Source organism: Panthera pardus, unplaced genomic scaffold, assembly GCF_024362965.1.
Source record: "Panthera pardus isolate Hobbes unplaced genomic scaffold, ASM2436296v1 HiC_scaffold_13, whole genome shotgun sequence".
NCBI lineage: Eukaryota > Metazoa > Chordata > Mammalia > Carnivora > Felidae > Panthera > Panthera pardus.
The window spans coordinates 106,080,866-106,107,231 of record NW_026526688.1 but is presented as its reverse complement, the minus strand read 5'-3'; the positions used below and the strand labels follow the sequence as shown (position 1 = coordinate 106,107,231).

Below are 26,366 nucleotides of genomic sequence, written 5' to 3'. Positions count from 1 at the left end.
TGAGAAGTAGTTATGAAAAGCATATTAAAATTTTTTTCACTCATCTCTAATAGAACAATTAGAGATCACTCTCTAATTTTATTTGGCAGTTCAAAGTATATAACATGACTAAAACAAATAAAATTAATGATAATAGAGATAAAAAGATATATTTACACTAGATATAAACAGATATAGATATATAGATACATTAACAGGGAGAAATGGCTGTTAATATTAATGAAAATAGAGGAATTGAAATGTGAACTTGGTCATGTTTGGGGTTAAACTGAAGAATGTTTTATTCAGAGTTATTGCTGAAGCCTAAACAAAGCTCCATTTTTATTGTATTTTATTTTTAGATTTTATAATGTCTGAGGCACTTTAAAATCTATTCTAACTTATAAGTAACTGGCTAGGAAGAGTACTGACTGACCGGCTTTTTAACAAAGCAGAAATCTCACTGAGGTTTTTAACTTAGTACGAGGAGCAAAAGTTTAAGTGCAGATAGAAAGCTGGGAGTTCATGGTCTGTTAAAAAAATATCTAAGGTGACTGCAGCTACATACAACATGTGTTGTGAACTTCCACTGTTCCTATGCTGATCGTGTTTTGTTATTTTCAGGATTATTTTATTATTTCCATTTAAGATGTGTTTTTCTAAAGGTAATTGTCTATATACAGTTAAAATATGCAATTCTGAGGAATAAAAATGTCTCTGTGGAATAACATAACATAAAAAGGATCTTTATCTGTTGTCATTGTATGGCAAGAAAATACAACAAAGATACTATCTATGACTAATGATAGATATCTAAATGCTACCCTTGAAACTGAAGGATCTGCAATGTTATCTCACAGCTCGTATGGGTTCCCTACTTCCCATCTCCCTAAAGAACAGCACAGTGAAAGCCAAACATTCACAAATGGGTTATACCAAAGGGAAGGATCCCCCAAATTACAAGATTTAGAGCTCATAATGGGATGACAGGGACATCTGTTCAACCTTCCCTTTAAAGAGAAAGATGTTCTCTGATGGACAGAGAGAGAGCACTGCTAGGTTTATTACCCTGAAATGTATCAAAAATTTACAAGGTCAAGAAGAAGAGGATTTTACATTTCCAAATCATTCTGTGGCTTTCCATGTGGAAGATATCTTAGTGATACTATCTCTATTTAGATAAACTATGTCTAGTTTCTAAAGCTGCATGTTTTGCAAACATTCTTTCAATGTTCTTTGCTCAGAAGATCTAGACTATGCAAAAGCCTGGCATCCAAGAATTGTTTTCTAATTTAATCTAATTCATGAACACCTATGACTATATCCCTCTACTTCGTTTAGTTTTAATATTTTTCCATATTTGACTTATGTATTTTATTCACTGTGGTAAACAGAATAATGGCCACCCCAAAGATGTCCGGGTTCTAATTTGTGACACCTGTGCATATGTTACCTTATGCAGCAAAGGGGCTTTGCAAATGTGATGAATTTCTAGATGTTGATATCGGGAGAGTATCCTAGATAATCAGAGTGGACCTACTGCAATAAAAGTCCTCATAAGAGATTCGCAGAAGGGGAAGAGTCAGAGAGTGACTGAAGGATGCTACAAATCTGGCTTTGAAGTTCAAGGAAGAGGCCACCGAACCAAGAAATTCAGGTAGTTTTTAGAAGCTGAAAAATGCAAGGGAACAGATTTTACCTATAAGCCTCCAGAAAGAACAACGTCTGGCTGACACCTTAATTTTAGCCCAGTGAAACTCATTTAAGATTTCTGACTTCCCTTCTGGGATCCCCTGACCACTTAATTTCTTTTTAATTTGCATACATTTACTTGTATACATTGCCCTTTGTGCTATAAAATTCTAAGGGTTTTAAAAAATACTTAATATCTTTCACTCACTATTATGTATCACACTCAATAACTTCACTGTCCTAAAAAAAATTCCTGTTTTACTTATTCACCTCTCCTCACCCCAACCCCAGTCCCAGCCCAATGGCAACTGCTGATATGTTTACCATCTCTATGTGTTTGCCTGTTCATGAATGTCATACAGTTGGAATCATGTGATATTTAATTTTCAGATAAACTTCTTTGATTTAGAAAAATGAAGAAAAATAAAATAATATCCCCAGGTTAATTGTCAAGGTGTCTAAGATCAGCATTAGTAGTTATGCATTTGTGTTGACATGAATGACACATTCTTAAACATCTAATTTTTCTAAATAGTGTTCTAAATGGTAATAGCGGAAGGTAAATAAAAATAAACTTAAACCATGCCATTTTGAACATTTTTCTTAGTAAAGGTTAGCAATAGGTTATATTACCTAAATGAAAACTTAAAAAGTGATGCAATTTATATCAGCATGAGTTAATTTTAAGATCTGTTTTGAACCCCATCTAAACCATCTGAGGAGAAACTCCTTCAGGAAAAATAAAGAGCACTTTGCATTATGATTCTATTTGCTACCATTAGCAGACATTGCAGTCTTGTTAATCACATCTGTTCTTTAACATTATCTGGCCGTATGTTTATGCAGATGAAACACTAGCACTCATTGATTGGACAATCCCATTAATCTCCACCATCCTACCCACAAATGAAATATTCTCCAGTGACATATTCATCCAAATACTGTAATTTCTATATTGATTAAATTGTATCCACACATTTATCCCAGTCCTGACCTTCACATCTCCATCCTCTCTCTTGTCCTCTACAGATCCATTCTGTGGTGACCAAAAGATAATATCATGCATCCTCATGTTCTTTACAGAATCCACCCAAAATTCCTTAGCAAAAATTTTCCTCTTTTTGAAGAATATCCATTTAGAGTAGTGCTTATTGTCTCCTAACTCTCCATGCATGGCCTTTGTTGAAATTCCCATGTCATCTGTAGATGGTATTAAAACTTTCACCCTCAGGTATCTTTTTCCAATCTCCTGGTCTCTCAGTTATGTTTTTATTGAGCGCTTGGCTCAAGTCTCACTGTCTTTCTATCTAGTCCTCTCTCCCCCCCACCTCTCTCTTTCTGTCGCTGTCTCTCTCCACACATACACACACACACCATAAAAAGTTGTAATTTTCATGTGGGTAAATGATACAGTTAAAATTCAATATTATCTTCTCAAGGAACGCATATTTTAGCATCAGAAATGTACTGGCAACAGACTATGCTTACAGGAAAATGAATAAATAAGAGCAAACACCTTTACTGTATTCTGACATTGCTTTCTAAGGTAATATTTTGTTACCACACTTTCTCTAGTACATAACGTTTAGTGACTCAAAATGGAAATCTTGAGAGGTAATTCAAGAATATTCATTCATTTACAAATCATATAAGAGTGATTACACTGTTCCAGGTAGTTTCTGAGGATTAAAGAATAAAAAGATAGTGTTTTTGTTTGAATAGATTTATTCTAGTGGAGAGGTAGACATTCAAACGAAGAATTAAAATATAGTGTGGTTTTGTTATATCGAATATAGGAATGTGGTTTGAGTGTTTAAAGAAGGATTTACAGATTCACCACACAGCTTTGCTACTGAAAGGAAAATTTGTCAAGACATCCAACATAACTATGTATTTTCACTCACTAAAGACAACATACCTGTAGAAATAATAATAATATCATATTACTTACAACAATAGAGATCACACTCCATGGGGAAGTATAAGTTATCCCAATAAGACAAAGTAAGAAGAGGTTTAATATAGAATTTGGGCTCGTGTTACGTGATGTGGGGAAAATAATGACTACCATTTATCTGATAGTTAGAATTGCCAGATATTGTGCCAAGTTGTTTTCATCTTTTATAGTGATCAGTTACACTTATTTTTAACTTTTTTTGTTGTCTTCTTTTTTAATGATATTTATTTATTCTTTCACTAAATATTTATTGAGTGACTATGTGGGTAAGGTCCATGAATGCATGTAAATATATCCTGAGAGATAGGTTTTATTTTTAAATTTTTATTTATTTGTTTATTATACTTCTGACGCCTTTTACCCATTTCTCTGAATTTTTCAATGTAAGTTTATTGAAGTCTTGTGCATTTGGATCACATTTGACTACATTTTCTGTGACATAGAAGAAGGTTCTTAGAGGAGGGATCCAGGTTATGTATCCCCATATCTAATTCAACAAGAAAAATTAGATTGGAGATTATAGGATTTATTTTCTTTATGTTTTTGGAGATAGAGTTATTGTATTTAATGATGGAGAGAAACTTCATAACATCCCCACATCAGTAAGTGATATTTGATTATATAATCTGATCTATCTTTGTATATGCCAATAAGTTATTTGCAATATTTAAATGCATCCTAAGTATCTCCTTTTAATTTGCATTCCATTGCTCACATTTGCTCCTTTTTCTCCTAGAATGTGTGTAACTCATCCGAGGTAAATCAGATAATCTTCTCCCAAATCTTGGGACTGAAAAGTGGACAGACATGTTTTGAGGAAGGAAATAGTTCAGTATTAATCCTCATCATTAGGAAATAAGTCAGCACTAATTACTCCTCAAGTGAAGATTCACTAATGTCTTCAGTGTGGAAAGGTGAAAGGAGCTTTCAGGCAAAAGCCCGCTAGCTCTGTTCTTTTGCTGTGACTGGAGACACACAAAGATATTCCCATCTTTGAAACATTTTTGGTTAATCTCACCTATACTGATGTCTAAGAAATACCGGAGGATGAGTGAATGACTGTAATGGACTCAATCAGTATTCATTTCAAATCTCTAGATGTAAATTTAGGTCATAGTCTCCCAATCCCAGCCTGACTGAGACTGGGTGGTTGGTCTAGCTACAGCTTTCTACCAACCCTCAGCAGGGGTCTATCTTCATTAGTCCAATCTGTACATGTATTATTTCAGCTTTCTACATCTGCCCTGCTATGTTGAACGCAAATTTCACTAATTGCCACAGATTCATACTTTTTCTCTTTTATCCTGAAGTGTGTGTGTGTGTGTGTGTGTGTGTGTGTGTGTGTGTCACATACACAGTATCTGGGTCTTCTCAGAAATTTGAAATTGTAATATTATTTACTGAATATTGAACCAATAGAGTCTAAGAAAATGTGTTTCTGAGCCACCAGTATTACTTTAAAAAATATTTGATCACATATTTCTCTGAAAAAGTTCCCTCAAAATGTATACACACACTTCCACACAAAATTTTATCTAAATGTTGGGGTTCATGGAAGCTTTAAGATCATATATGGGACCCTCATAGAACCATGGACCCCAGATTAGTACCATTGTCTCTCATTTTCCTTCCCACTGTTACTTACAGTAAAAGATTTTCTAGAACTTTCATAGTGTTGCTTCATTACTACTTTGAATTTGACACATGAATTGCAATCACCTTGCACCTTGCCATATACCAATTCTGGAAAAATGGTCCGGTCCTATATAGAAATGTCCTTTGAGGCAGAATTTGGAAAACTCTCACATACAAGGCAGCAACCCTCCCCATCTGGCCTTGCTTTGTCTTATGGAATTTGTATGACAGTCCTTGCAGGTGCAGCACTTCCCACATAAAAAAAAATGATGGTTAGTATTTTAAAAATCTTGAATTTTTAAGTTGTAAAAGAGAATAACACCTAGACTCTAAGTCACAACTGGGAAAGCTGAACAGTGGTATTTTATTTCAGGATTGGCATCTATCATCTTCAATCTCCAAAAGGAAAAATTGCTTTTTATGTGAAAGTTGTAATTAAAGCTAATTTCTAGGTTGACACTTCAAAAGACTTTTTTTTGGGGGGGGGGTGAGGAGGGTGTGTTTAATTTAGTGATCTTACACAGTGCTGTATCGATTTGTTTCTCTGAAGAGGACATAAAACTTTGAAAAGGCTATCCTTCCATGAATTACAACTTCAGCTTTAGTAATGTGTCCCTGATTGTTTGTTTGGTTGGTGTTTTTAGTACTATTGCAGTATTTATCATGTTTCAAATGAATTTGATCTTGTTCATTTACTACAACATTGCAATACTCTAGTATTCCTGATTTAAATGAAATGAATGAGAGAAATAGAAAGGAAAGGAAGGAAGGAAGAGGGTAAGGGAGGTAGGGAAGAAGAAAACAATAAAAATATTCCTGGTTTAGGATTATAGGACTACAAGAATGATGTAATTTATCCCATGACCATGTGCTTTATTTTATTTTATTTTAATTTTGTGTTTGTGCTCTAATGTAGAGTATAAATCCCAAAGATACATCCTGAAATGTAACACATTTGAAGTCCTGACCAGCACAGTTCAGTACCTGATAGTATTTTATTTAAGAAGCCCTATTTAACAGCCTCAAAACAACAACACAGAAAGATCCTTCATAGGGTATTTGTTATATGGGATCCAATTCCTAAGCCTCAGAATCTTCTCCCTAATTCCCCACACATTCCATTTTCTTGAACCTCTCCCTGCCAATGCTCTAAATTCTGCTTATTCACCCTCATTCCACTTAACATTTCTTTTTTTCTTTCTTCTCTCCCAAGCTCTATAGATTGACTTTGCCCACTTGTAGATTCTGTGTAATGAAAATCTAGGGATTTATTTAGGAAGGATATATTTTTATAAAGTGGAGGAGAGGATACTTCTACTTAACTTTGCTCATTGGATCTTTCATATTCGTATTATTTCAATATGGAGTGATAGTTAAAAGTACTGTCTTGTGTCAGATATACTTGAAATTGAAAAGCACTAACTATAAACTGGGAGATGTTACATATGCTCTTTGAACTCTAAATATTGAAAATATGGTATTAAGCTCATAGAGTTGTTGTGAAGTTTAAATTATATAATGTATATAAAATTGAATACAGAGTCTAAACTAGAGTAATCATGCAATAAAAGCCAGTTGATGTAATAATTAGACCTACAATAAGTTATTTAGGAATCTTTGTGACACTCTATGAGGTAAGAATCATGATTGAAAGATGAGGAAATGAAAATATTATGAAATTAAAACTTCACATATATTATCTTATCCCATCTTCACAGGAAGCCAAGAGTGTTGACATATTACTAGTTTTGATAAAGAAAGAGAGGAGCTGAGAGTCTATATAGTTTGCTGAAGTTTACACAGCTTATATGTGGTGATATTGGACCTAAAATGCAGGTCCCCTGATTGTAGCCCCAGGGACATTGTACTGCTTACTGCCATATCTCAAATCCCAGTAAAACATAGGTACCAGCAATGTATATGGGGGATTTTGTCATGAGAAATTGGTTGCAGTCCTAGATTTAGTTTACATATAAAGCTAAACAGAATCCTTTTGGTTTGATAAGAGTTTTTGTCTTATTTCAAAGTAGAGAAAATAAGTGCTACTCTATATGACCTTTTCTATTCAATGTTTTGTGAAAATTAGCAGCTCATGACTTTAAATGTTCTAATACAAGCATTTTCTACAACCTATTTTAATGCAGTAAGAATGATAATGTGCTTTTAAACCCATTCTAAAGAACTGTGAGGGGCTTTTTATCATTTCCATCACCTTTGTATTACCTCACATCATATTTGCTTATATCCTATTCCTCATGCCTACATAATTTACTTCTTTTCTCCATCTATTTTCATGTTAGAATGTAGTTTCAAGCTTGAAGTGAAGCAGTGCAATGAGGCACTTATTGGAGAGGAGCTTGCATTAGGGGAAACTAAATTCTCTTCTACATTTTCTCTCACAAATTTGGCTCTCATTGCTAAATTCTAGTGAACATGACTTTTCTTTAATGTTCATTTTTTTTTTAAGAGGAAGAGTGTGCTTAAGCACTGGAGGGGCAGAGAAAGAGGGGGACAGAGGATCCGAAGCAGGCTCTGCACTGACAGCAGAGAGGCCTGTGCGGGGCTTGAACTCACAAACCATGAGATCATAACCTGAGCCAAAGTGAACTCAGGCACTTAACTGAGTCATCCAGGCACCCAAAACATGAGTTTTTAATACATTATTACTTACTTATCAATAGTTTTCTAAGTTAAAGATTCAATTGCTTCCTTAAATTCAGTCCTATTTCAGTAAATTAAAATTTTTTAATGTTAATTTTTTTCCTAGGATATACAAGAATTCTCATTATATATTATGTTACTGGTCTTGTGCAAAAGCACTGTGCCCACTCTGCACTATTTTTTCTGAACTGTAAAGTTGTCTAGCTCTGTGGGGATATATGGATAATTATTTGGCTGGAAACATACTGTTTAAAGATAATGGGTGGCTAATATCAGAAATGACTTTTCTGTGATGGAAAGAATAATGAAGAAATGTTTAGGTACTTAGGATACTTCTTAATTATAAAGTATGTATGTGTCAACTATTATACTAATAAGCATCTTAATACAAAGATAATGTAAAAGTTCCTTTTAAAAATATATGTTGCAATATATATATATTTTTTAAGTTAGTTTGGGATGTTAAGTACCTAAAGATAGACTCGAAATAACTACATATAAGAGTCGACTTTGATAGATGATTATTTGTGTCATTTTCTGAAAAACTTTGTATCAATCATATTTTGAGTCCCTGAATATATTACAGTCAAACTAATATTTTAAAATAACTTACCTTTTGGGGCTCCTTGGTGGCTCAGTCAGTTGGGCGTCTGACTTTGGTTCAGGTCACGATCTTGGGGTTTGTGAATTCGAGCCCCCCGTGTCAGGCTCGGGGAGCCTGCTTCGGATTCTGTGTCTCCCTCTCTCTCTGCTCCTCCCCTGCTCGCGCTCTCTCTCCCTAAAAAAATAAGTAAACATTAACAAAAATAAATAAATAACTGACCATTTCTTGAAAGAGAGAATATTGACTTATTATACATGGTGAGCAGATAGAATAATTACAGAAATGATAATAAAATATAATCGGAAGAAATCTGAACATAAAGACAGGGAATCTGCACCCTATTAAGGTATCGTCAATAATTTACTAGGTGAACTGGACTGAGTTTTTGCATTTGCTTAACAGCATTTTATTCTTTACTGAATTACATTTTTATTCACTTATCTTATTTTCCCACACTGGATTTTGCATTTTTTCTACTGATTATTAAGAATGTTAAAGTCTTGCCAACATTCAATATATTTTTATTACATTAATATAATTTCTGTGGTCTATAGAGCCTATTCTAAATATAAATGCATATGTGAACACAAAGCATGTAATTTTGTATTTAAATTTAGGTTTAATTTTATAGGTTTTAAATATAAATTAAATATTAAATATAAATTTAAATATAAATTATATTAAAAATAAATATAATTATTTGATATAGCTAGTTAAATGAATTTGCATGTTTTGAGAAGGATGAGGTCTGGTTTATGGCAATTTAGACCATTAAGACAGGTCCATAACATAGACAAAAGATTGGTATTTTGTACATGATCTATATAGTTTTAATACAAAAGAATACAGTGCTATTAGAATACAAGGAATGTAAATGCTTTTATCTTGATAACGTAGATGTTTTGACATAAGTAACAGTAAAAGTTATAGGATTAAAATAAAAAGTTATTGGGAAATTTTGTAGGATACAGTACTGATATTGACTTCTGAGAAATTCTTGTCATGATGTACATAGACAAATACTATGAGCATAGGTGATAATTACACAATGAAAGATAAATGAGATGTGATGAGCACACAGTCACAGAGGAACACAAAAAGGATATTATTCTCTGGGTAAATATCCAAATATGATCCAGTTGCTAGATCATAGGGTAGTTCTATTATTAACTGTTTGAGGAAACTCCACACTGTTTTCCAGAGTGGTTGCACCAGTTTGCATTCCCACCAACAGTGCAAAAGGGGTCCCTTTTCTCCACATCCTTGCCAAGACCTGTTGTTTCTTGCATTGTTGATTTTAGCCATTCTAACAGGTGTGAGGTGATAGCTCTTTGTAGTTTTGATTTGTATTTCCCTGATGGTCAGTGATGTTGAGCAGGTTTTCATGTGTCTGTTACCCATCTTTAAGTAATCTTTGGAAAAATGTATATTTATGTATTCTGACCATTTTTAAATGGATTATTCAATTTGGGGGTGTTGAGTTTTATAAGTTCTTTATATATTTTGGATACTAACCCTTTATCAGATATGTCATTTGGAGGGTATTATGCTAAAAGTCAGGCAGAGAAAGACAGATATCACATGTTCTCATTCATATGTGGATCGTGAGAAAGTTAACAGAAGACCATGAGGGAGAGGAAGGGAAAAAAAAAGTTACAAAGAGAGGGAGGCAGACCATAAGAGACTCTTAAATACTGAGAACAAACTGAGGGTTGATGGGGGTTGGGGGAGAGGGGAAAGTGGGTGATGGGCATTGAGGAGGGCACCTGTTGGGATGAGCACTGGGTGTTGTATGGAAACCAATTAGACAATAAATTATATTTAATATAAAAAAGATATGTCATTTTGAAATATATTCTCCCACTCCATAGGTTGCCTTTTAAGTTTTGTTGATTTTTTTTTCCTTCACTGTGCAGAAGCTTTTTGTTTTGATGAAATCCCAATAGTTTATTTCACTTTTGTTTCCCTTGACATGGGAGATATGTCTAGTAAGAAGTTGCTACAGCCAATGTCAAGGATGTTATTGCCTGGGTTCTCTTCTAGGATTTTGATGATTTCCTGTCTCACATTTAGGTTTTTCATACATTTTGAATTTATTTTGATGTATGGCATAAGAAAGTGGTTCAGTTTCATTCTTCTGCCTGTTGCTGTCCAGTTTTCTCAACACCATTTGTCGAAGAGACTAACTTTTCTGATTGGATATTCTTTCCTGCTTTGTGGAACATCAATTGACTATATAGTTGTGAGTTCATATCAAGGGTTTCTATTAAGTTCCATTAATCTATGTGTCTATTTTTGTGCCAGTACCACCCTGTTTTGAGCACTACAGTGTTGTAATGTAACTTGAAATCTGGAATTATGATGCCTCCAGCTTTGCTTTTCATTTTCAAGGTTGCCTTGGCTATTTGGGGTCTTTTGCTGGGTACCCAAAGAATACAAAAATACTGATTCGAAGGGATACCTGTACTCAGTGTTTACAGCAATGTTATCAACAATAGCCATATTATGGAAAAAACCCAAATGTCCTTGTCCATTGTCAGATGAGTGGATAAAGTAGATCTTTATATATATATGCATACACACACATATATAATGGAATATTATATAATGTATAATATTATATAATGTGTTTATATAAGGAAATATTAGTCATAAAAATGAATGAAATCTTGCCATTTGTAATAACATGGATGGAGCTAGAGAGTATTAAGGTAAGCAAAAGAAGTCAGTCAGAGAAAGACACATACCATATGATTTCACTTGTAAGTGGAATTTAAGAAACAAAAAAAATGATCATAGGGAAAAAAAAGAGAGAGGCAAACCAAGCAACAGCCTCTTAACTATAGAGGACAAACTGATGGTTACCAGAAGGGAGGTGGGTGGGGAGATGGGTGAAATAGGTGATGGGGATTAAGGAGTCATCACTTGTGATGGGTGCCGGGTGATGTATGGAAGTGTTGATTCACTAAATTGCACACCTCAAACTAATATCACACTGCCTGTAAACTAATTTAAATTTAAAAAAAACTTATAAAAAGAAACTGAAAAAACCTTAAATTAAAAAAACAACAGATATTATTCCCTGTAAAAAACTGAAAGTTAGTTTGGGTTCATTCAAAAAGCAAGGATGTGGAAGTGTTGAACCATTATATGGTACACCCAAAAGCACTATTACACTGTATGTTAACTAACTGGAAGTTAAATAAAAACTTTAAAAAAAATTTTTTCCCAAAACTCTTTCCTCACTAATGTTAAAAAAAAAAAAAAAAGAAGGATGGCTGCATGTTCCATGCTCCATGATGGTGTAATATTGCATATAGAACACTTTGGTCTTCTGACCTCCCACAAACACCAAGGGGCCCTACCCTATATGTATCCTCCTTCTTAGCCTTCCCTACTGGCTTTCCAGAGCCAGGAAACTTCTTCCCTAGTGTGTAGAAGGAGAAATTTCTGATTGGACTGCCAGGATAAGAGCAGGGAGTCAGGTTTATATCAGACTCTATACTGAGGATGCTTATTGCACCTGGCTTTTGGTTGTGAAGCAGAACCCCAACACTGATGACCTTGGCCCAGTCACTGGCTAGAGTCACAAAGACCTTTACATGCCCCGCATATTTGAAATCCAAACACCTTCCTGCATCCTGGCCTCTCAAACATTTCTCTACCTGCCTCTGTAGGCCACAGGAATGTCTGGGCCTTCAACACCACTTGCCAGCCTGGGATTAGAGAACCATGTGTGTGTGGCCACAGAACACATGGCCCATATACTTTCAAATTCTGACTCTGTTGACTAGCACCCACATCTTACCAGACAAAGTTCAAGTATCTAGATAATTGGGTGACTCCTCAGGACCCAGGCAACATCCTAACATCAGGGTCATCATCTCCAAATCTTGTGGTTTAATGAGCTCATTTCCCTCATGGTAGTAAAATTCTTCTTATAACACATCTTCTTCCCTTCTCTATTCTCTAGGCTGAGTTTTCAATTTTAGAATCTAGTCTATCATGCTTTTCTAAATTTTCCAATCCATGCTCTTTTGGAAAGAAGAGTAAACTTCTGAAAATCAAAAATATTATTATTAAATAATGATAATTCTTAAATAATCACATTTCTTATCCAAATTGAACTGCTTTTTTCTAGATTGCCTTCCTCTGCTATCTCCCTAACCAAATAAAATTCTGATTCAAATCTATGATAAGAGTATAAAGGGTAATAAGAATTACAATAAAAAGTATATCAAACTTCATTTTAATGAAATTTTGTTTCTTACTGACTTTTTCTATTGTAATATTTATGAATTACAGATAGGTAACTGAATATGCGATTTGCTCAGTCAAAATTTTATAGAAATACCATGAAATCTAGAATGAAAGTTTTATTCTTCAGTCTAGCATTGTAAACCTTCTACAGTTTGCTCTTCTCTATCCAGATTAAACTTCAGATATGTCTTCATTCCACCCTGTGTCCAGTTCACCATGTGTGGGCTCAGCCTCCCTTGGGTATCCTATGGACTTTTTTGGGGTACTGGTCTTAATGTAAGCATGTCGCTTCACTTACAGTCACACTTCTGCAAATATGTTAGACATTTTGTATTTCTTTTTTTTTTTCTCCCAGTTTCAGGTTTATTGAGGTATAATCAATATACAAAATTGTTATGTATTTCCTTTTTGAAAATAGGCCAACTCTGCCATGTCCAAGGAATCTTCTAAAATGCCTGTTTTAATTTTACATAAATGTTATTTATATATTTTATATAGTACTTCAGTATTTTATATATATATAAGGTTTGTTTTATGTATCTCTATTTCCTTTATTTAAATTTGTGCTCCAAGAAAAAATAGTACTGTAATTTTAAATCTTTTTATGCCCATACCATTGTTTAGTAGATAATCATTATATTTACCATTTTTCTGTGTCTACTAGACTTTTTTTTCTAAATATTTGCCATGTATTATCTCATTTAATCTTAATATTAATCTTAACATATCCTTATAATGTGATAATACAATTACACTATTTTACAGATGATGAAAAAGAAACAAGTAAAATAAATAAATTGCTGAAAATTAAATGGTATATATAGTGGATCTAGGATCCAAACCCAGACAGTATTATTCTGAGACATATACATGTAAATGACTTACTAAAATACTTGTTAACTAAATGTTTTTGTTATGTAATTGTATACATCATTTTTGAATCAGTGAATTTGTGTATATGTATATGGAAGCCTTTTTACAAAAGGTAGTTAGCAAATTTAGCTAGGTCAGGCCCTGTGCTAGGAAGTCAGTACATAATAGTGAACAATCTGGAAGACACATTATTTTGCAAGAGTAAAGAGTCTAACTGGGGACATCAGGCACTGAGACAAGAGATTGCAATAGTGTGATTACAGGGAAACCGCATAGTTTATTTTTAGAATTATGTAAGAGAAAAGAGAAGATACTTATACTTCCTGGAGAAAACTGGCATTTACGCTAAGAACTAGATAATAAGATAAGAGGTAAAGGAATCAACCTGAGATGCATTAAAAAAAAAAAAAAAGGGGGTTTTAAATTGAGAGAATAGCTGTGTGAGATATACCACAGGCAATAACGACCATGAAATGCCCTTAACATTGGATAACATTGTCTCTACTACTATTATTTTGTTGTTCACTATGACTTAGTGTCAAGTCACAGGTTACACTTTGATGTTAGTTTCAATTATAATTTTTTTGTGAATGTATTAAGTAAAAAAAAAAATAATAAGCATTCTTTACTCATATTTTCACAGATATACACATACACACCAGACAGAAGAGAGACCTATTTCGCTTGTTCATATTTGGATACAAAGGAGTGAGACATGAAAATAACTTACATAAAGTTATTAATGCCATTAAGTCAGCCATAATACGACAACACTCTTACTTCCCTTCAGCTTTGCATTAACTAAAGCAAATACATTAGTTTGAAAATATTACCAGAAAGTTTACATTGCATAACAGTGTCTGTGAGAGAGGTTTTCTCATGAGCAAGCCCAAATATACTCTTGTGGGGGATAAGCTTAGGAATTATACCTGAGCTTATACCAATGGGTTAACAAGGCATAAAGAAATACAAAGCCATAAAATGCTCACACCCGAGTTTGGGTAAGCCAGATTGGCACCCCAAGAATAGGGGGTACAAAGGCACCATGAATATGGAGGTGAAAACGCACCCCAAAATAGAGAGGGGGTACAGAGCCCCCAGAATAGAGAGGGAGAGGTAAAGGCCTAAAATAGGAATGGGCACAAAGGTGCCCAATACATAGGTATATGAAATAAACAAGATTAGGTATTCAGGGTGGAAGCAACCCCAATTTAGTACTATAGCAGAAAAGCTGCTTTCACAGGAGGATAGGGCAAAGTGGGGTAAATTGGTGAATTGGACTATGGCCCTGCAGGCAAAGCAGCCCAGAGTGGAGATGGTTAACAAAAGAAAAGGTGTCTTGTTAACCCTGAGGTTTTCCCCCTATCTGCCTTATCCCCTAGGCTAGCTAAGATAAACAGACACAGCGCCTCCTGTCTGCCTTTAACCATCTACCCATCTGCCCAGTGCCAGGATTTTGTTTTATATTGACTCAAACCCCAAACACTGTATATCTTCAAAACCCCCTTTTCCCTCACATCCCCAGGTTAATGTTTCCATTTTCTTTGTCTCTTTGTACACACCCATCACATTTGTAATCCTTCTGATCTAATAAATACAAGGCAGAGACCCTTATTCGGGGCTCTTGTCTTTTCCTGGGCATTAGTTATCTCTCACTTTTCGTCCTGCGTCCCACTCTCTTGCTAGACAAGAAAGAACTTTAGACCCAGAGTCTACGACATACTCTCAAGTATTTTCTTTCATTTTCCCATATAGCTTGACTGTAAATAGTTCCACCAACATTTTCATGACTTCTCTACTGTTATTCTCCCTCCACTGAGGAGCTCGCCCTGTGTGTTCTTCCTTCTGTCTTATTCACAGAGTGGCTTCATCAAATGTTTCACCAGATTTGTTTCTTCCAGTACATGATTCCTCTTTATATTTTTTTAACTTATTTTTTTAATGTTTATTCTTGTGTGTGTGTGTGTGTGTGTGTGTGTGTGTGTGTGAGAGAGAGAGAGAGAGAGAGAGAGAGAGAGAGAGAGAGAGAGAGAGAGGTGGGGGTGGAGGGAGGCAGAGAAAGGAGACCAGAATCCAAAGCAGGCTCCAGGCTCTGAGCTATTAGCACAGAGCCTGATGGGGTGTGAACCCACAAACTGTGAGGTCATGACCTGAGGCGAAGACAGACACTCAACTGACAGAGTCACCCAGGTGCCTGATTCCTCTTAACTTTTGGACAGAAACAACTTGATTGTTAATTCCATTATACAACACTTTTCAATAGTGAGGTACTATCATAGAGCATTATTTATCAATTTCTACTAATTTTATTGTTATGTAGTCTCATAAATTTTCTAACTTGCAATTATATTATTAATAATGTAGTGCATACTGAACACATATTGTAATTGTACGCATTTTTTTCTTTCTTGAAAGATTTCTAAAGCTTATATTTAATTGCTGTTTATTGTTATTCCTCTAAATGGTAGGTTACTCTAAGTGACAATGGGGCACAGAGAAGTAGAATAATGTCTCATTAAGGTAGTAAGTGACTCAAATAATTTGTTATGGATAACTATAACATCCTAAAGTACACGGTTTCTCCCCAGCTGCCCTCATCAAAATTAGAAACTAAAATTCTACTTTCAATTTTTTGTTAACTCAAAAGAAAAATTAGTTATACTCATCTGATTATGATGTAACAAGATGGTAACTAAAGAAAATATTGCAAGTAAAATCAAATATGGTAAATGCAAATCTTTAGTAAATCATTTGTCAGCCACATAATTTTGAAAATGCATTTACCCACTCTAAGTGTCTGTACCTTCATGACTGAAATAGGAAAAGAACATAAGATGCTTCTAAAATCCCCAGATGTGTGCAATGATACCTGAAAGTAGAGTATTTCAGTTTGCATAACCAAATTCAAAGTCATTCTGGATTCATAAACAGAGCTCAGTATTTTGTTTTCTAAGTTTTTATTTGAATTCCAGTTAGTTAACATAGAGTATAATGTTAGTTTCAGGAGTGGAATTTAGTGATTCAACACTTCCATACAATACCCAGTGCTTATCACAACAAGTGCACTATTTTTTTTAATTTTTTTTATGTTTGTTTATTTTTGACAGAGAGAGACAGAGCAAGAGTAGGAGAGGAACACAGAGAGAGAGGGAGACACAGAGTCTGAAGCAGGCTCCAGGCTCTGAGCTGTGAGCACAGAGACTGATGCGGGGCTCGACTCACGAACAGCGAGATCATGACCTGAGCTGAGGTCAGAAGCTTAATGGACTGAGCCACCCAGGGTCCCCCAAGTGCTCTCTTTAATACCCATCTCCCATTTAACCCATCTCCCACCCACACCACCTCCCCTTAAGCAACCCTGTTTGTTCTCTATAGTTAAAGTCTATTTTATGTTTTGCCTCTATTTCATCACCCCCCATGATCATGTTTTGTTTTTTAAGTTCCTCATATGAGTGAAATCATATCGTATTTGTCTTCTCTGTCTGACCTACTTTGCTTAGCATAATACTCTAATAGAGTTCAGTATTAAGCAGAAAAAGTATTTTGAACTCTAGGAACTTTATATCTAGTGTTTATGCTAGAAGACTCTAGTGTTTACATTCAAAATCTGAAGACACTCTTTAAACACAATTGATTTACATTTTGCTTGATGCATATGCAGACTGAGGTCTAGAAGTGAAATTTTAAAAATCGAAGGCTGTGATACAGTCTGAGTAATTTAAAATTGCTCAAGAAGCTGGTTAAAATTACAGCTGTTGGACTCCATGTCAGAGATGATGTGTTAGTAGGACTGCTGGGGAACTGAAACATCTGAGTCTGTAGCAGGTTCTCCCAGGCAGTCATGAAGCACAGTTTGAAAACTATGTGAATTACCTCATCTTTCTGAGCATCCATCGCTAAGCCTCCCAGAAAAGAAATAGTGTGATTCACTGACAGTCACTGATTTTCTTAAAGATCAGCAAAACTGATCTAATACCAAAAAGAGCTATGAAATTTAAAAATACAAAGAATCATTACATTTTTTGAACTTAAGAACTTTCAAACTAAAAAGAAAAAAAAAACTTTAAGAGTATTTCAGCTATCTCAAAGATTTATTTGGATTGGTTGTTAATTCAAATATGAGCTATTTTTGGAAGCTGTATGTGTTCTTGGAATCAGGAAGTATTTTAAAGTTGTTTTCTTAATACTTAATGTATAACAGCATGAATGGAATCAGGGAGTATTCATCAGGCAACCATCACTGGAGATTATTAACACAGACAGACAGGTTTTTCCCTCCCTGCAGTAATGAACCTCACCTTTATAAGAGGACCATGTAGGGGTGCCTGCCAGGTTTAGTTGGTTAAATGGCCGACTTCGGCTCAGGTATGACCTCATGGTTCACGAGTTCGAGCCCATGTTGGGCTCTGTGCTGACAGCTCAGAGCTTGGAGCCTGCTTCAAATTCTGTGTTTCTCCTGCTCACAATCTCCCCCCCCCCAAAATAAATTAAAAAAAATTTTTTTTAACTTTTATAAGAGGACCATTTATCTTCAGCCATGTGTAATGGCAAAGTAAGGGTGAACATAAACTTTCTGAAAATTGAAAATATTTGACAAGCAATCAATGAAATGAAATATGGTGAAAATCACATGGAACACAGAAGTAATAACATGGTACGATGCCAAGAATAATTTCATTTCATGCAAATATTTATTGTTCACATTTATGAAGTTATGAAATGTTCTATTTTAAATTTTCATGAGGAATTAGAGAATAAAGTGAAATTCATTAGATAACTAGAGGATCAAGGTGCAACTATATGTGTATCATATTCTGCATATATCTCATTCTAGATGTTCTAGATGAAGTACAAAAATATTGACACTGAGATTGTGCTGTAAGGGTGGAATTTGAATAAAATGTTTCTTGACCATCAAAACAGATTTCAGGTACTAGGTTTGGTATAAGAACAAAAACGTGGTCTGAGAAAAAATTTGTTTCTATAACATGAAAAAATATATGCCTCTACTCAACTTTTAGAACATATGGAATACTATTATAACTTTTACTGTCCTTTACACTAATTTCAACCTCTGTGTTATTCTGGGTCAATTTTAGTTTAATTTGACTGATTTCTTCCTCATCGTGAATTATATTTTCCTACCTCTTTGCATATTCAGTAATTTTTATGGCATGCTAGATAACATGAAACTTGCCTTGTTGGGAACTGTATATTTTTAAAATTCTTGTGAGTATCTGTGATGATTTTTAAAGAAATATTTTAGATATGCAGCTAAATTACAAAAACTATTTATTATTTTTGGATCTCGCTTTTAATATTTGCTTGGCAAGACTAAACCCCCATTTTGCTGAATGCTGATTATTCCCCACTACTTAGGCATGAACCTCTGAGTACTCTACTCATTATCCTGTTAATCGTGGTTTTCAAGTCAGACTGATAGCAGTAGGCACTTCTTCGACAGCCCATTATTTGTCATCTGAGTACATGGAGCTACATACAGTGCAGATATATAGTTAAGAACAGGTAAAGCTTAATCAAATAAGAATGCAGAGCACTGCGTACAGCAGAATCATTGTTAGACAAAAGCTTTTAACAGCAAGACTAAATTTGTAATACTCCACCCATGCCTGCCAAATAACGAAAGTCAGCTAAGGTTTCCAAATGCCTTCCCTCCCCCATTAGACTTCTACTTGGGATGTTTGAAAAAGCTGAAATTTCTTTGCTGGGAAAAAAAGAAATATTTAATTTTTTTTAATGTTTATTTATTTTTGAGAGACAGAGAGAGAGACAGAGTTTGAGTGGGGGAGGAACACAGAGAGAGAGGGAGACACAGAATCTGAAGCAAGTCCAGACTCTGAGCTGTCAGCATAGAGCCCTCCGCAGGGGTCAAACGCAGAAACCCTGAGATCGTGACCTGAGCCAAAGTCGGACACTCATCCAACAGAGCCACCCAGGTGCCCCAAGAAATCTTTAAATGAGGACTGCAGGTATGCTGTGATTCTCGTTCTCTCCATCATTTTCCTTCTTCTCTTTCCCCTAAAATACATTTCTCAGAGGCGTCTTGAATTTTAAAAACTTTTGATAATAGGTTATCAATAATTTTAAAGCAGAGATTCAAGTGGCAAAGTTTCTCTATTATATCTTTTATTTTTTAGTATATTAAAGTGCATATCTCTTTAAATTTATTTTTGACTACAAGTATCCATGTTACTCATCAAAGTTAAAACTCCCATCTTTCTAGAAGTGATAAGTTTGGGGAAAAATTTTTGATCACTAATGAACATTATAATGTAAGATTAAATAGATAACTGCTGGTTTATGAACTATACTTTTTGTCAAGCACTCTCTATAAATTTAAGATGAACTTATTTCTTGATTTCTTATATGTTATTGTAGCTGTTAACAGATTTCTCATTACGCTTTCCTTCTTAAATTGTACTTTTGTTGCTATTGCTGGAGTAGCATTATACAAAATTACAGTATGGTTGTTATTGTTTCAAAAACTCTGCACATCGTTTAAGATCAAAAGTCTTTCTAAAAGCTTCAGGCTCTAGGGGCGCCCAGGTGGCTCACTTGGTTAAGTGTCAGACTTTGACCTAGGTCATGATCTGATGGGTCCATGAGATCTCACACTTCCTTCCAACAAATGACATCATCACTCATATTTACCACGTTCTTTCCAACACTTAGGTTAAGGAAATTCTGTTGGGTGAGTAAGACTGTTATGCTTCAAGGAAATGTCTCAACAAACATTTGAAAGGACAATTATCTGAGGAGGAAATACAACAATTTTGTCTTACTTTCATTGTGGCACAGACTGTCTAGCTATTTGCTGAACCATGTACCTTTGCCTAAGCAAAGTAGCTACACCTTTCTTGCTGTTAAGTGAACGCGGATGAGTTATTTTTAGTCAATGAAGTGAAGGTGGAAGTGATGTGTGTCATTGTTTATACCATATCTTGTGTGAGTCTTTATCTTTTCTCTTATTTTCCAGGTATAGATCCCCAGACTGTAATGAAAACCACAGGTTTAGTATGTCAGCACTTCCATACACCTGTGTCCCTGCTGGCTGATCTTTACGGAAGCAAAACTTAAACTAATATTGTATTAAGTGTGGAGAAGGTAGGATTGTACATGGTGAATGTTCCAGGCAGTTCTCTTCAGATAGCCTGGAAAACATAAAAATAGGAACTAAGGCTTCCATTCCATTAAGATTAGCTACCCTCAACTCTTTTTCCCACAGAACAAAGGGGAGGGGTTACACAAAATTCCAACTTCTTCTCAGAAACTGGTTCCCAGCATCTCTGTAAACAGCTGGATCCAAGAAAACAATTTGTTCTTTACTGGCAGGGCTAATATCAAGCTCATCTGATATAAATGGGAGAGCTGAAGATAGGATCCTTTATAAGGAACAAAGCCTGACAGAGTATTCATCTGAGTCCTAGACCAACTTGTCTTCTTGCAGGATGACTGGAGGACAATGCATTCACGCACTGACCCTTCTGCCCATAACTATCAGCCTTCAAGAAATGATGCTAGGGTTTAGACAAAGTCATTTCTTGACATTATGCCCCCTGTGGATTCAGTCTTTATAACAGCCTTGCCTTTAACAATACATTGTGATGAGAAGAAATAACTTTTTCTCTCCCTTAGTCATTCAAGAGTGGTTTTTGAGTGTACATAATTTATTGTTTATGCTAATTATGTTTTTCTTTTTCTTACCCATTTCTTATAAGTGTTTTACATGCAAGCATTGCATTTCCGTGGTTTTATTTTTTTACTTTTTTATGGATTTTAGAAAGAGAAAATTGTTTTACTTGCATATAGTAAATATTCTAAACATAAACAACCTGCCAAATGCTCCAAATTGTATATGAATTTATTGTTACCTGCATATTATTTACATGTAACATTTATTACCTCCAAAATATTGATAAACTATAAGATAAATAATTTAAATATGAAAACAAGAAATAAGGGATAAGAAAGGGCAAAAATAAGTCTCAGACTAAATAAGAAGGAAAGCACATTAAATAAATTTTGTCAATTAAAATTTTGGTATGCATTGTCAAAAATAACCACAAAACTAAAAAAAAAAGTTCATTCTTTTCAGTCTTCGTATATTATTTAAAAGGGTTATACACCTAGCTTCAATCCACTTGTACAATTTAAAGGAATATTTTCTGAATCATGAGACTCCAGGCACTAGCTTAGTGTGGGAAGAAAAGCTAAACATTTTCTCATTTTCCCAAATTAGTTTGACCTGTTTCTCAAACTAGAATTTCTATTTCTTTTGAAAAATGAGGCAGATATTTCAATAATGTCTCAAAGCTTGAGACGTAGGGCTGGAGGATCCATTAGGCTCAGCTCACTTTAAACCCAACTCCCAACCTTGTAGCAAGGCCCCCCCAGTCTGCCTCTCCCCTGTGCTGCACCATATACAATTTTCACCTATTTCTTTCATGAAGTCCAAGGAAAAATTTTCCTTTTCTCAAAATCATAATAATTTAGTCTTTGTAAGTATGTGTGTGTGCATGTGTGCGTGCACCTATTCACATGTTTCTCTTCTCTATCTGGACAAGAAAGAATGAATGCTGAAATGAAGGATTACAGTAAATATGAAGGTTTAGAACTCAGAATAACAAAATTAAGGATATTTCTGTACTTCGTGTTCAATGAGGACATAAGTAAAAGTCACAATAAGTCCCTCGTGATGTTCAGAGTTTTCCTCTAAGAAATGCACACTACTTTTAAAAAGTTCATTTAAGTGCTAGTTCTTTAATTTTAAGCACTTTGACAAGGAAAAAGAAAGTAGTGTTTATTTATGGTAGGAAAGAGAACGTTAACTGAGCCAGAAAATAAGATATGTGTTTGTAAATTTCCTATTATGTCAAAAAGCACGGTATTAAAAATTTTAAGGTCAAAGCACATATTTAACAAAAGCCACTGCAAACTTTTCTTCTTTGCTCTTATTATCTTATGCAACCTTAAAGTGAATGAATCAGAAAAACGATTTTGTGTGCTTACTCTTCATCATAGATGATCTTTTCTTCTGTGCTTGCCCAGCATTAAGAAATATCTTGAAAAAATAATACATTTTAAAAGAAATCAGTGTTTCCAGATTGGCAACTTTTTTAAGTGGCAAAAGTTTTCACACACTCATCAAAGGAAGAAATCACCAAGGAGTAAATATTTTACTATTTATCACTTTTAAAATGTTATACACAAAATGTGAGCACTTCCATATAACCCCACTGATTACCGATAGCAAAGTCCAACTTATTTTTGGAATACTGTAAAGACTGAAAAATTCTTGTCAGAACAATATTTATTTTCACTGAGTAGCTGTCACTATGTAGTTCTGTAATCATTTTAGCATATGGAGGTAAACATTTAAGCTAAGAATGTGTATTAGTTTTCCACTCTGCTATAACAAATTACCACAAACTCAGCAGTTTAAAACCACACACACACACACACAAAATGCATTGTATCCCAATTCCATAGAATTAGAATTCTGTCAAGATGCAGCTGATAGCCTTAAATACAAATACAATTTTAAAGCAGATAGCCTTAGTATTACATATTCATACACTGCAAGGATTGCATGGAGATCTTTGAGGGATCATCCTACCTACTACAGAATGTTAAAATTGATGTTTAGTGAGAACAAACTGAGGGTTGATGGGGGGTGGGAGGGAGGGGATGGTGGGTGATGGGTATTGAGGAGGGCACCTTTTGGGATGAGTACTGGGTGTTGTATGGAAACCAATTTGACAATAAATTTCATATATTGAAAAAAATGTTAAAAGAAATAAAATAAAATAAAATAAAATAAAATAAAATAAAATAAAATAAAATTGATGTTTAGAAACACTTTAGTAATTGGTTTTTGTTTGTTTGGTTCAAGGTTTTTTTTTAATTCTAGTTAGTCAACATACTGTGTAATATTGGTTTCAGGAATAGAATTCAGTGATTCATCACTTACTTAAAATACCCAGTGCTCATCACAAGTGCCTGCCTTCAAACCCATCACCCGTTTAGCCCATCCCCCACCCATTTTCCCTCCAGCAACACTCAGTTTATTCTGTGTAGTTGAGTCTTGAATGGTTTGCTTCCCTCTCTTGTTTTTCTCCCCTTCCCTATGTTCATCTGTTTTGTATCTTAAATTCCACGTATAAGTGAAATCATATAACATTTGTCTTTTCCTTACTGACTTACTTTGCTTAGCATAATACACTCTAGCTCAAACCACATCATTGCAAATGATTTCATCATTTTTGATGGCTCAGTAATATTCTATTCATATATATATGAATATTCTATTCATGTATATATGTATATTTATATACATATACATGTGTATATATGTGTGTGTGTGTGTGTATATATATATATATATATATAATCTCTTCTTTATTCATTCTTTAGTGAATGGATATTTGGGCTCTTTCCATACTTTGGCTATTGTTGATAATGTTGCTATAAACATTGGGATGAATGTGCCCCTTTGAATCAGTATTTTTGTATCCTTTGTGTAAATACCTAGTTGTACAATTGCTAGCTCAAACAGTAGTTCTATTTTTAACTTTTTGAGGAAACTCCATATTGGAGTCAGTCCAACTTCTTATCTATATCTCATGATAAGGAAAACATATATTTGAAAATTTTTATAGCAAACGAGCAAATCCTAAATGTTTTCATCTCAATGTTAAAAATCTCATGACTATCTAATTTATACCCCTGCTGCTCCATTTAGACAGTAATTTTTAAATTTTTGACCAAGATCCTGTTAGAAGCATATCTTTCTTCACAACCCAATACAAAATTAAACACTCTCACAAGTACTCATATCATGTACATATATAACTGAAACATACATTTCCAACAGAAATGCTTTCCTTACTTTTAATATATAATACACACTCATTTTCTGCTTTTGGTTTATTCTATTTTATTTTATTTAAAAAATAAAATTTTCACAAAAAAACAAATTCTTGTTTTAACTGATAAAACTGATTTCATAGCTTACTAATAAATAGTAGTAGTTTGAAAACAAAATCTTACTTTAGAGACTCCAAGTTAAGCCATATTGTATTTACTGCTCTCTACTGAAGTGATGAATTGTCAGTAGTTCTCACAGAATGGAATATGGAAATAGAACTTACCTCCCAAAATTGGGGTCCTCTCCTCTCTCCAGTCCTGAGCCAATCTTCCAAGAATCACTATTCTTTTCTAGTGTAGCAACATAAATGGAGCTCTGCACTTTTTATGCTGGTCAGACACCAAAGGTTCTTAGCTCCCTTAAGATCATCCTTTCAGAACACTATGGTCGGAAGATGGCAGCATAGGAGGACGCTGGGCTCACCGAGCGTCCTGCTGATCACTTAGATTCCACCTACACCTGCCTAAATAACAAAGAAAACCGCCAGAGGATTAGCAGAACGGAGTCTCCGGAGCCAAGCGCAGACGAGAGGCCCACGGAAGAGGGTAGGAAGGGCGGAGACGCGGTGCGCGCTCCACGGACTGGCGGGAGGGAGCCGGGGCGGAGGGGCGGCTCGCCTGCCAAGCGGAGCCCCCGAGTCTGGCTGGCAAAAGCGGAGGGGCCAGACAGACTGTGTACCGACAGCAAGCGCGACTTAGCGTCTGGGAGGTCATAAGTTAACAGCTCTGCTCGGAAAGCGGGAAGGCTGGAGGACAAAGGGAGGGAGAGTTGCTGAGCCCCGGACCACAGAACTCAGCTTGGCGGGGAACAAAGGCGCTTACCAGCTCCATCTCCCTCGCCCATCCCCCAGCCAAAATCCCGAAGGGAACCGGTTCCTGCCAGGGAACTTGCTTGCTCCGTGCAAACACCCAACGCTGTGCTTCTGCGGAGCCACCCCTCCGGCAGCAGGTCTGACTCCCTCCCGCTGCCACAGGGCCCCTCCTGAAGTGGATCACCTAAGAGGAAGTGAGCTAAGCCTGCCCCTACTGCCCCCAATGCACCTTGCCTACTCACCTTGCCTACCACAGCTAATACAACAGATCCACAGCACCAGAAGCCTGGCAGTGTGCAAGTAGCCCAGATGGGCCACACCACCCCACAGTGAATCCCGCCCCTAAGAGAGGGGAAGAGAAGGCACACACCAGTCTGAATGTGGACCCAGCGGTGGGCTGGGGGCAGACATCAGGTCTGACTGCGGCCCCGCCCACCAACTCCAGTTATACACCAGAGCACAGGGGAAGTGCCCTGCAGGTCCGCACCACTCCAGGGACTATCCAAAATGACCAAATGGAAGAATTCCCCTCAAAAGAATCTCCAGGAAATAACAACAGCCAATGAACTGATCAAAAAGGATTTAAATAATATAACAGAAAGTGAATATAGAATAGTAGTCATAAAATTAATCGCTGGGCTTGAAAACAGTATAGAGGACAGCAGAGAATCTCTTGCTACAGAGATCAAGGGACTAAGGAACAGTCAGGAGGAGCTGAAAAACGCTTTAAACGAGATGCAAAATAAAATGGAAATGTCCACGGCTCGGATTGAAGAGGCAGAGGAGAGAATAGATGAACTAGAAGATAAAATTATGGAAAAAGAGGAAGCTGAGAAAAAGAGAGATAAAAAAATCCAGGAGTATGAAGGGAAAATTAGAGAACTAGTGATACACTAAAAAGAAATAATATACGCATAATTGGTATCCCAGAGGAGGAAGAGAGAGG

At 35.4% G+C, this 26,366-nt stretch overlaps 1 long non-coding RNA gene across 1 annotated transcript in view; it reads right to left on the bottom strand.

The window, feature by feature from the left end:
* LOC128776557 (uncharacterized) overlaps positions 1 to 25,104 on the bottom strand; it is a 200,836-nt gene extending 175,732 nt beyond the window's left edge. Inside the window, exons 1-2 of the long non-coding RNA XR_008421713.1 lie at positions 24,833 to 25,104; positions 8,538 to 8,702 (exon numbers count right to left, since the gene is read on the bottom strand). This is a non-coding gene — a long non-coding RNA (uncharacterized LOC128776557). The remainder of the gene's footprint in view (positions 1 to 8,537; positions 8,703 to 24,832) is intronic.
* Positions 25,105 to 26,366: the final 1,262 nt, after the last annotated feature.